We start from the raw sequence: 12,165 nt of genomic DNA, 5'->3' as shown, positions 1-12,165 counted from the left end.
GACTTGGGGACAGGGTGCCTGTGGAAACCCCAAATCCCTTAAGGAGGGCCCAAGCTGGGGTGGTTGGGGGTGGCTTTCGGTACTGGCAAGACCCCAAGGCCCTTTGCCACCCGCCCGGTGCCGCTCTGGCCTTGTCCTGGTTGGAGCACTGGGTGGCTTTGCCACCCACCTGCCCGATGGCACCGGGAGCTGGCACCGGCATCCCCAGCAGCTCCTGCCACCGGCGTGGCCCGCTCGAAGGAGCAGCATCGCTGTCCCGCTTAGCTCCGAAAACACTGGCCAGGGCCCGCGATGGAGAAGCAACCGAGGTGGCGTGGGGTTTGGACTACCCATGCTAGAAGCCTCCCCTCGCTGTCTGCATCCACGGGGCAGAGCCTTCCTCCCTTCAGAGAGATCCCCAGCTCCCTGAGGAGAGGGGTTAAATTCTTCGATAAGAGCCTGGCTCCTCGCTGCATACTTCTGATGCCTTCCGTGAACTCTGCCGGCAGGTTGTTTCGTAACTCCGCTCGTGGCCCGCTGCGGGTGAAAGAACAAACTCCTCTCTCTGTTTTTTTTATCCCTGCCCTGCAACAGCACTTGGTAATTGCACGTTCAAAACCCAAATTGCAGGTTAAAAACCCAAATGTGGGTTTGAAGGTGGTATTGCACGGAGGAAGGGGTCACGGCCACGCACCTCTCGCTCAAACAGAGCGGTGGCCTGCGGCACAGCTCATGGCGTTCCCCTCGAGATGGCTGGTTTCAGGAGAATTGGGAAGAGGCAGGTGGAAACGGGTGAGAAATTATCCAAAGAGGTGAGATAGGAGCTTTGGCTGCTCCTCACAGTAAGCCAGGGCCGGCTCCCAGGGATGCCGGTGCTAACGGCACACTTGCGGGCCCCGACTTGGTGCTTTGCCGAGACTTGCCAGGCAGGCACCGGGCCCCGGGAACGTGTGGCAGCACGAACGCCAGAGCTCAGCTGTCAAATGGCATGGCACTAGATCCAGCCGGGATGGGATAGCGATGCTATGGGCACCTCCGCTCCTCTCGTGGGGTGGCTGTGTGGGGTGGCACTCCTCATGCACCAAGAACTGCAGCTCTTCTTGGGGAGGAGAGAGCAAATGCCTGTGTACATGTGTTGTATCCGCAGTGGTTATGAGCGGGAAGCGTATCCAAATGCTGCTTGCCTTCCTTACCGGGCAGTGCTGCTCGGGAAAGGGGGGATGCTCTTACCTTCTGCTGGTGCTGCTGGAATGTCAGGAATCCTTCTGCATCCCGGTTATCTGCCAGGAACGGCGCCTGGCCTCCCTCTCAGCATAGCTCTGCTGCCTTCCCCACACCCTCTTGAAAGAAATAGCGTGGAAATCAAGAATCCCCACTCCCCTCCCCAAGTGCATATATCTTCCTAAAGCCGTACTTCTACCTTTGTCATAGAAAGCTGCGAGGCTGGGAAGCACGGCTTGCAACACCTGTGGGTGCTCAGCACCCCGCAGCATTGAGCACTGTGGGTCCGGGGGTCCTGCACTCTGAAATTTCCTAGCAAGGGGATGCCAGTTGCTCTAAAAAATAAAACTCTGCAAATGAGTGCGAGAGAGATGTGGGAGTTAGCTCTATCCAGGGCTTAATGGGGGGGGACACCTGAGCAACAGTCTGATCTTGAGATAATAAAACATGTTAAGAACTAAGTCTTACTTACTTTAAAATTTTTATTTTTTTTTTTTCTTACACTTAAGAAAAGCGAGTTATGGCTGTGCTCGGGCGTTTGGTAGCTTTGGATACCTGCAGGCCCCAGCGAGCGTGCTGGGGAGCTTGCCAGGCTTGACCAAACCTTTTGGCAGCGGCTGGCCGAAGCGGTGCGGCGACGGCCGGTCTGAATCATCCTGAGGTGCTCCCTTCCCTGCTCTTTGAAATATGACTTGACCACAAAAGGTAGCGCGGTGTAATTGCTGAAGATACAGGGGTTTACTGCGCCTGGGCAAATCGAGAAGCTTCCGTGCCGAAGTATTTTGGAGACTGGATGGAAAATGGGATTGGGTGGGAGCTGGTGTGCTCTGGCAACGTGTGTGTTGTCCGTAGCAGAGACACGTGTCGTGGTTGCCTTCGCTGTCACAACGTGCTGCAGAGAAATATTGCCCGAGTGCATCTTCTAGGGTCCTCCCTGGTTCATCTCATCCGTGTTTTTCAACATCTCTCTGTCCTGTCCGGTTTGTGTCTTCTGCTATGAGAAAAACCTCCGGTGGTGGCTTGGAAGTGACCCAAGCCCACGTTCGGCTGTCCCCCTCACGTGCTGGAGCGGGTGATGCTTTGGGACCAAATCCAGAGAAAGGGTTGATCCTCCCTGGCTGGGAGGCTGCGTGCCAAGGCTTCAGAGCAGAGTATTTCCTCGAGTCGGGTGCTGTGGTGAGCTAGGAAGAAGTCCAGGTGCTGCTTGACGATGGGTTGCCCTGTGCCCGAGTTGAAATAAAGGCGTGAGGGATGTTTTAAGTATTAGCTCTGTGTGTACGCGTTGTTTTTAAGAGCATCTTTTTAAGGGATGTTCCTCGATCTGTCCCGACTTGTCTATACCCATGTAAACCTGCATAGTCAAATTAAGGCATAAGCGTGTCTCCGCAGAAGGTTTTTAACTAAATCCTATTATTGTAAATGATTGCTAACAATTTTCTGTCCTTCCATTTTTCAGATGCCAAGTTCATGAGCTTCTAAAAGCAGCTGATTATCTGGCTTTTTGTGGACTGGAGTCAGCACTTTCTTGAGGGCTGGGGTGCTTCCAGCTGCCCCGGGCTAGTCATCTAGAATAACTCGTTGCTTCAAAAAAAAAAAAAGAGGGGAAAAAAATTCAACAAAAAAACCCCCACACTTCTTACCTGCAGACATGGGTAGATCAGCCCTGAGCTGGAAACTTTGGGGCAGTTGAGCACTGCCTGAATTTGGGAAGGCTTCCTCGGCTGCTTCCTAGCCTTGCTGCAGCACAGGACCTGCTGGAGCTCCTGGTTTTAGAAGCCCACATGCTCAAACCTCCCCATGTCCCTCCAAGTGCCTCCTGCATAACTAGGAGGACTGGTGATGGGATACCGCAACGCTCTCAACAGCATTTTGGGGTCCAGCATCTCCCCCACGAAGGTCCGCCATGATGTTAGACCTAGCACTGAGCAGGAGGACCTTGGAGGCTCCTATAGCATCCTATGGCCAGGTCAGCAAAGAAGCCCGGCGAGCAGCAGCCTCCCCTTTGCTCCCTGCTTTTCCGACTAGCCCGGGGAAGGCATTGGCAAGGGGTGGGAGCACCCAACTGGTGTTGTGAAACTGCCTGGCTGAGGGATTGTGTAGAGAGCTTTTTTTTTTTTTAGGGTTCTTGCTGGTTTAATGGTTTCTGCTGGGAATATTGCTTTCCCTGGGAAGCATGACTGCGTAGCAGGGAGGTGGTCTCTGCCTCTGGATGCTTGCCTGAGGCGGCTGGTGGTGTGCGGGGGGTTTGGCCGAACACCACAGACATCTCTAGATAAGAATAAAGATGGGTTGGGTTGGGTTTTTGGGAGGCTTTGTGGTTGCTGTTTTCACTTGTTGATTTTTTGTTGTTGTTGTTCATTTTCTTTTCTGGCAATGTATGGAGGTGGCAGTGCTTCTTTCTGCAAAGAGCCAAACATACTCGTGGTGGGAAGGCTGGGTGGACCAGGCGATGGATGGGCTTTTACCTCTTTGCATGTTGTGATCGTTGCTGGCTGGTTCCTGCAACATGAACCCCCCTCCTGCTTCTCTGCGGGACAACTTGAGCTTAATTAATTGTCAGAAGGCAGCTTGTGGTCTCCTTAGAGTCTTGACCGGTATGCCCAGGTCTTTGCTTAATGGTTTGTGCCTGTAGAAAGTCAGGTGTTTCCCAGGCTTGCTCTGAGGATGTCTCTCCTTCCTCTCTGCCCTGCCCTGATTCTTCTGGGACAAGGCTTTCTCAGGGCACCTTACCGAGTCCTCAGGGTCCCATCCCAAAGGAGTGGCCCTGCAAGGTTTTCCCAGGGCTAACCCAGCCTGGGCACCGGGTTGTACCACGTCATACCTGGTCCAAGGTATTCCCACCTGCCCCACCATCAGTAGGGGAAAAAAAAAGCTGTATCTGCGCAGGGATTTGTACCATGGAAAGGATTCCTGTAGGGTTTTTTAGAAAAAAAAATTATTTTCTATTGCTCTTTGTGGTCGTGTAAAAATCTTACAAACTCAGCATCTTATATTGTGAAAGGATGTTTGCTCTCCCACTCTGGCAGGGAAATATCTATGGGACCCAGGAGGGGATGCGGTAGAAACGTCGCTTTGCATCTTTTAGACGCTGTATGCCAAGGACTAGTTGTCCCTCAAATCTGCTTTGCCTCAAGTAATTTTTGGAGTGTTTTCATGCAGCTTAAGGATTGCCTAGGCTGCGACGTTGGGCTTGGCGCTGTCCTCTTTGAATTCGTTTGGCTTTTTAATGACCTGCTGGGAGCATAAAGAAGTTGGGGCAGGAGGTTCAAAAGGCTGACTTTCCCCAAAGTGACCTGGGGTGAGCATGAGTCGCACGAGGATTATGCTCCTAAACACTTCTGGAAATCCAAGATATTTTTATTGCATCTCCCTCTCTGTGCAAGGAAGAGGACCGGCGTGGTCCCTGGCACTGGTTCCCATCCCATCTTGATCCTTTGGGTGTCACCGAGTGCCAGCAGAGCCCTTGACCCCCAGCATTTGGAAGGAAGATGGCTGTGTGTGGGGCAGGAGATGGAGCCCTTTGCCAGCATCGAAACCCCTGCAGGCCCCCAGCAAGGCGGTTTTGGGAATTAAAGTTGGACACGCAGCCACGGTCTCTGTCGCTTGTTGAAGGACCATGACTTGTACCCATGGATGGACAGTTCCTTGCGTTTCAGTGCCAGATAGGGGACTGAGTTGCCTCTCCGGAGATGTGCCTCCATTTTTGTGCTTTAAAGAGCTTCTTATCTCTGGGTGGGTTCAGGCGGGGATTGATAGCACCTCTGCCTAATTAATCATGTGCCAGGTAGTGTGAAAGCAGAGACTTCTAAAATACCCAAGTGTCTTATCAAAGGTTTCAGCCTGGATTAATTCTGGGTCTCGTGTTTATTTGACTCTGTGTGTGTGAGAGAGAGAAAGAAAGGAGCGATTTCAGCTCTGGGCAAATGGTCATTAAAGGCCTTTTTAATCCTACAAAGTTATAAATAAATATCTGTGGCAGCATGCACCTGCATATTCATCAGTGCATCCTCTCCTTCGGAGACTCAGCAGTGTGTCCTTGGCGTGCGACCGCTTTCCGAAGCAGCGTAGGAAACTGTGAGTTATTCTGGAAATGGAAAATAAAATCTGGAAGGTTTATCCCTGGTTTTACATTTGTTATTTTGTTAATTACTCTGTTCCCTACAATGAGAATTGGAGTGGAAAGAGGATTGCTGGTGGCTGACGCCGACTCTTCTGAAAGAGGCTGGAAGGCAGGTTGCGGGGGAGAATATTTGTAGGTCATTTGGCTTTTTCATGTCCCTGGTCCTACTCAGAGGAGAGGTGCAGAGCCTGAATTTTCCTGTAATCCTATGGAAATTAAATCCTTGATGGCTTTGAGATGAGACGGGTAGAGCGGCAGGTCAGTGCCTCTCTCCACTTGCCTTGTAGGTGGCCGAGGTGCATCTCGGCCTCTGGGCTGAACCGGGCGAGCATCACGAGGAAGATGCAGTTTAAGGGTCGTTTCTGGCTCTTCTGGAGGCATGGGGAGAAATAGCTCCTTGGTTGGGTTTTCTCCCATTTTGGTCTTGCCCTTGGAGGGGAAAAAAATGGAAATTTGGAGGAAATCAAAATGCTTCTCATCCTCTTTGTCTGGGGGAGGAGAAAGCAGGTACTTTGGGTACTTTAGAGTATTTCCAAGGCTTGAGCAGGCTCTTGCATCTCCAGATTTGCAGCATTCCTCCTGCATCCCGCGTGATGAGAAATAGAAGCTGTTTTCTGACTGGGGGAACAGGCTGCGTTTAATAATGGCAGAATATTCCCAAATTGCATCATGCTTTCGCTGATAACTGCTGTGGAAGATGAACGTGGCAGAGATGCTGGACCCGCTGGCAGATGTGTGCCGGGGTTGTGTTTGCGTGTGGATGGTCTGGCAAATACCTCTCAGAGCTTGGCTTTTAAGAGCTGGATTGTGAGTGATCCTCTGAAGACGATGAACATTTGGGCATCCCAGAGCCTCTGCGCTGGGCAGCAGGTCCGGCAGTGCCTTGAGAGCTGAAGAGCAAGCAGCAGGTTTATTTGTATTAAAAATAAAGGCAGTAGTTTTGGGGAAAAATTGAGGGGGTGGACTCAACCTTGAAAGGCTTTCAAGTCCAACCCCTAACCCTTAAGGCTGAGCTAGGTCAGCCTAGACCCCGAAGGTACCTAGACCCAGCCTTGCCCCTGTACTGGGACCTGGACACCTAAATACTTCCCCAACCCCTCCTCGGCTCGGCATCGGGGTAGGTTCAATTGCACAAGGAAAGAAAGGAGCACAGCAGTGCGAGAGCCTTTCCTCTTTCCCCTTTAACTTACATGTTGTTCCTAATTTTGCTTCGCCCCCTTGAGAAGAAACTATGAATTTACTCTCAGCTACTTTCATGAAGTCAGCTCCTCACTTGCACATCTGAGGTTGATGGTAATGGTTACAGCAAGAGCAAGCCTTCATCTTTACGGCAGACTTTACCAGCTCTTCTCCCCCCGCGGATGGTAACCATTAGTGCTGCAAGGGAGAAATACGATGCGTTAAGGTGAGGAAGATGATCCTTCCCCTTCCCGGCTGAAAGGCTGTAATGTGAGTGAGGGCAGGAGGTGGAGAGTTGTTCAGGTTTGGTGGTTTGGGTTTTTTTTGCTGCTTTTAATTTATAATGAGCTTTCGGTTGTTGCTCATCTGTGGGGTGGACTGGCTAGTGAACATCCCTGAAATGTCATCGCTGCCTGCGATCCTTGGTGTTTCAACAGGGCTCTTGACGCTGGCTCGCCATGGCCTTGTTTAAGAGGGGGGGGGAAAGTTCCCCAGCTCCTTCCCAGTGCTGTGCCTGAAGCCTTCGTGTGGGTCCGGTGCTGTGGCAGACCCAAAAGCTTGGGTGAAAGAAATGGTGAGAGAAATCCCTGCAGGTGGAGCTGGGATGGGGTGAGCTTCTTCCCCATCGGCCAGGGCGTGAGCCTCCCTCTCCTAAATCCCTGCCGAAGGCCGTCATCCCAAGGCCCATCCCTATCCCACATCGCAGCCCTGGGCAGGATTTGTCCCCAGCTCTTCCTGCCCTGCTTGACATCAGCCAGCCTCACTGGTACACCCCAGGTGTGTTAGCATGGGTCTGTAATTTTGGGAAGGAAGTGGAGCAGTAAATCCCCAAGCTTCTATTTTGTTTTTAATGGGAGGTTGCTGGCGTGGTGCTTACGGCTCTCTGGAAATTTGTCTCTTTGGACGGTTCCTGCAAGATCCTAATGTGTGGGACGCATCTCTCTTGGGGTGCGGGGAGACTTCGGCAATGATCTGTGGCTTTAGGCTCAAGTGATGCTTCAGCTCTTGAGAGATGCAAGTGCCACGGGTCTTTGTTTTCCTGGTCTTGGTCCTTCGATCTCCTTTGGGTGCAAAAAGCCCTTGAAACATGGAGGTAACTTCTGCCGATGCCGAACACACGTTATGCATCATAAGATGGCCCCAGCAGAAGGCTATCGGAGCGTGACGGAACCCAGGGATGCGGGTGGGCTGGGATCCATCCCCACGCCTCCGGTAAAGCTGCACCTTCAGGGTACGTTTGCAGTGGTTGTCCCTGTCCCCAGCTGAGCTTTCGCCAGCTGAAGGAGGGAGAGAAAAGCGGAATCCACAAAGCCCTCGTGCGGTTTTGAAATTACCGATTTCAGTAATTTGCTGATTTTTAGGACTTGCTTTCAGGCACGTCATGGCGGAGCAGGGAGCTGGATGGGGCACAATGGGTGGACCAAGGATGTGGGGACTATTATGACCACCCCTAAATAAGCTGCTGGGGTGTGAATTAGAGCCCTGAGCCTGCTGCTTCCTTGCTCGTGGGTGTTTGTGGCCACCTTGCATAAGAGCTAGTGGCTTCCATAGGCCTGGGGGGTGAGTAATGCTTGCACACCCTCCCTGCGACTGCGGAAGGATGAAGAGCTGCCTCTTCGGGCTCTGATTGCTCTGGTAGGACTCGTTTGTCACCTCTTGAGCTCATTTAACCCCTCTCAGCTCTTTGCACTGGGATGAAGTAACCCCAGGCTGGAGCCCTGTGCCTGTGTCCTGCCTGCACGTTGAAGGAGAGGACGATGGCCTCTTTGGTAAGTGGCACTCTTGGCTGCTTTGCACCAGTCCAGGAGATGATGTCCCTTCAGAATTCCGGCGCCAGCATCCTCCTGACGAGCATGGCACCATGGAAAGGTCCCACACCGCATGGCTGCGGGCAGGGCTTTGCCTGGTGCTCCCTGCTCTGGTGGCAGTGACCATCGGTGGTCACCAGAATCTGTGGCACAGACAGCTCGTTCGGAGCCATGGATGATCATCTCCACCCGGTGCGGAACTTGCCAGCCCAGGAAGAGCCACAACGTCAACGCTTGCCATGGCTGATCATCTCTGTCCAGCATTGGACCTGCCAGTGGTGTCAACCGTTGGGTGATGGCCTCAACCTTTGACCATGCTGTCACCTTCTAGTCTGGGATGGCCATGGCATGGAAAGCCCAGCCGAGGGCAGGTGATGTCCCTCCAAAAGAGGGACCTGAGGCAGGAGGATACTGTCAATGGGCTGGAGGGGAGCCTGGACCACAGCCTGTCCCCTCCAACCTGCTGCAGGGTGAGTGCCATCAGGAGGCTTTGGTTCACTGTGGATCTTCTCCATGTTCCATGGATCTTCTCCATCTTCTGTCCCACCAGAGGTTTCAGCATGTGGGCAAGTACCATCTCTTCCCTTTGGTGCCCAGGAGCTGGGCCCAGTGCTTCGGGCAGGGAGGGACCTCAGGAAACATTAAATAGTTGCTGGATGCGTCACCGCAGCAGCTGATCCGGGACGGTGAGTCACCACCAGCCTGCCAGTGCTGTGGCATGGTGGCACTGGGCCACTCCTCCCCTCAGCGCTTGCTCTTTGCTCATGTATTGGGGTTTTTTGGTTGGGGTTGGTTTTTTTTTGTGTGTGTGTGTCTCTGTACCCCGCCATTGGGTGGGAGAGGAGCGAGAGAGTCTCGTTCAAATCAGGAATAAAATGACTGAGAGTACCCCAGCATCCGCCTGAAACGCATCCAAAGGGATACAGAGCCCCTGGTCCCCATGGACACCTTGGTCCTCTGTGAATGGTGGCCTCATCGCCGCCTGCTCTCCAGTACAATTACGTCTTTATTAATTATGAGTGTCTATAACCCTACCCCCAGCCCAAACCCTGACCCGAAAGGCTCGTCTTCTGGCTTTTTGCAGTTTTAATTAGGCTGGCTGGGAAGTTCTCCCTGTGCCGCTGCTCTCCTGCCTGCCCGGCCCCGGATCCGGCTCCCTGCCATGGGGTGGACATAGCAAGGGAGGTGAGCGAACCCCCAAAAATGGGTGAAACCTCGGTGCTGGCAGGATATTTGGCTCAAAACCTTCATGCTGGTCCCAGCCGGTGTTTGTAGGATTTCTGGGAGAGGCATTTGGGGTGCAGCAGGATTTGGGTTGCAGCTGGCCTTGCTGTTGGGTGCAAAATTGGTGATTTATTTTTTTTCCTTTTTTTTCCCCTAACCGGATTTTTAAATTTTTCCTCATGTGTGGTAAAATGCGGGAGAAAGGCACTTGCAAAATATTTGCAGTCCTTGGCTGGAAGGTGCTCCCCACCCCGTGGGGGACGTGGCAGGGTGTCCCTGCAAATCGGTGGCTGTCCTCACTTCTGTAAGGAGGGTGACTGGCCAATTTTCTTGGCTGGCCATGTGTTGTTTCAGATCCAGGGAGATCACCAAACCCTTACGAATCCCGGCAGCCGTCAGGAAGGTTGTGTCGGTTTGCAGGAGCTGCGCAAAATGTGCATCCTCCCGCACGTGTAGAAATGCTTCTTCATCTCCTCTTCCTTTAGCCCAGCAGCTTTGGGGAGGCTGGGAGACAGCAGCACAAGGGGAAAAAAAAAAAGATAAAGCTGCAAGATCTGAGGTTTGTTTTTTTAAAAAAAAAATAATTAACAATTTAAAATTATTTTTTTTTTTAGTGTCAGCATTTGAAATTCCAACTCCCAGTTAGGAAACTGGCTGAAGTCGTGGTATGAATCATCCCTCCCCTCAATTTTAGGACCCATCGCATGGGGAAAGGGAGCAGAAAATTAGTCACTTTGTTAATCTCCCTCCAACAAAATGATTTATAAATCTATAGCGGTGGGGAGGGAGGAAATAAGAATAAAATGGGAGCGGCCGTCACGCGTCCTGGCACCAGCAGCCACCTGCTCGCTTCCCTGCGCTGTTTCTCGGGGCAGCGGGCAGGGTCCGGCAGCTGCCTGCACTTCTGCTTCGGGATCAAAGGGACCTCCGAGGGCGAACACGGAGGCAGCTGGACACCAGCCTCCTGCTAAGAAGTGCTTTTTCCCCCCAAGAAAAGTGATTCTCAGGCCCAAAAAATGCCCTTTTTGCTACCTGGCGGTGTCACGAAGGCACCCCCTAATTAAAGCAGGGGGTTGGCAGCGAAGCTTGGGGAGGGGGGTGTCATATTTGCAAGTGGAGCAATGAGACATTCCCCCCCTCCGCCAGCTGGTGATATTTTCGGAGTGATGTTAAAGAGCTGGAGGTTTGGGGGTTTATTACCTGGTACTTTTTAAATTTTTGAACCAGGGTGATGCTGGCATGGTGGGATGTTGGGGATGAGATGCTGCGTGTGGGTTGCGATGTGTGTGTCCAACCCCACCCTGTGCCCCCCCCCCGCACGAGGAGCATCACTGGTCCCCCCAGATGAGGATGAGCTGCCTTCATCCCATCAGATCCTCCGTGAGCCCAGAACAGCAGCTGGGCTGGTTTGGGGTGGGCTGAGGGAGCTGATTCTGCCCTGGGAAGGGGTGAGGAGGGAGCAGCCTCCACCCCTATTTACCACCCCCTTGCAAGGGGACAGATAACATCCCGTACCCCGCAGCAAGCTGGGGACGGTGACCCCCAAAAACCCCAGGGGTTACGGCGAGCGATCGGTTAACAGGGACCCCCTGCACCTGCAAGGATTTAAGGAAATAAGAATAAAAACAATTGGATTTTTGGGGTGCTGGGGGATGCAACAGGGAAGGATGCAGTGGGGAATGATGAACCAGCTGCTTTTTGGGGAGGGGGTTTTCCCCATATTGGGAGAAAAGCTGGCCGCTCCCAGCTTTTTGGCGGTGGCATGCGATGTGCTGGCTGCTGGTAAATGATTACTGGGGCGGCCGGCGAGGCGGGGCCGGAGGTTGGTGCTGGGTTTGAACCCAAACAGGTGCCCAGGACTGGTGTGCCGGCGGCCATCCCGCTCCTGCGCCTGGCAGCCTTCGGCAACCGCTGGAATTTTTGGGGCAAGGTGAGAACATGCGACACGATTTAAGTGGCTGGGTTGTTTGGTTGTTTGGGGTTTTTTTCCTGATTTTTTTTTTTTTTTTTTAAGCTCCCAGCCTCCCTGTGGAGTTGGGGCAGGGGAAGCTGGGTTCAATGCTTGCCAGGTCCATGGCTGGGGTGTGGGTGATGCACCCCTGGGTGCCTTGCCACCCCAAATTTGGCATTGGGGTGCCACGGCGGGGTGTTTCGGTGGCTTTGGGGTGAGTTGGGCGTTGCCGTCGCAGTGCCTGGACTTTGCTCCGTGCCGGGGGCCGGTTGCAGCCTTGAATGCACAGGGTGGGGGAAGCTGTGCCAAAACCCAGCTTTTAAAATTAAATCGGGCTAAACCTCACAAATTGTAGTGGTTTGGGGGCTCAGAGGGAAGTCGGCCGAGCCCAAAGTGCCCTTCACCCCCACCAGTTTTCCCCAGCCAAGGCAAACGTGAGCTCAGGACTTTGCTCCGTGCCGGGGGCCGGTTGCAGCCTTGAATGCACAGGGTGGGGGAAGCTGTGCCAAAACCCAGCTTTTAAAATTAAATCGGGCTAAACCTCACAAATTGTAGTGGTTTGGGGGCTCAGAGGGAAGTCGGCCGAGCCCAAAGTGCCCTTCACCCCCACCAGTTTTCCCCAGCCAAGGCAAACGTGAGCTCAGCGCCGAGGTATTTGCGGCAGCCGCTCCGGGCCCACGTTT

This window comes from Cariama cristata, unplaced genomic scaffold (assembly GCF_000690535.1).
Source record: "Cariama cristata isolate BGI_N322 unplaced genomic scaffold, ASM69053v1 scaffold35672, whole genome shotgun sequence".
Taxonomy (NCBI): domain Eukaryota; kingdom Metazoa; phylum Chordata; class Aves; order Cariamiformes; family Cariamidae; genus Cariama; species Cariama cristata.
Note: the sequence above shows the minus strand (reverse complement) of the source record.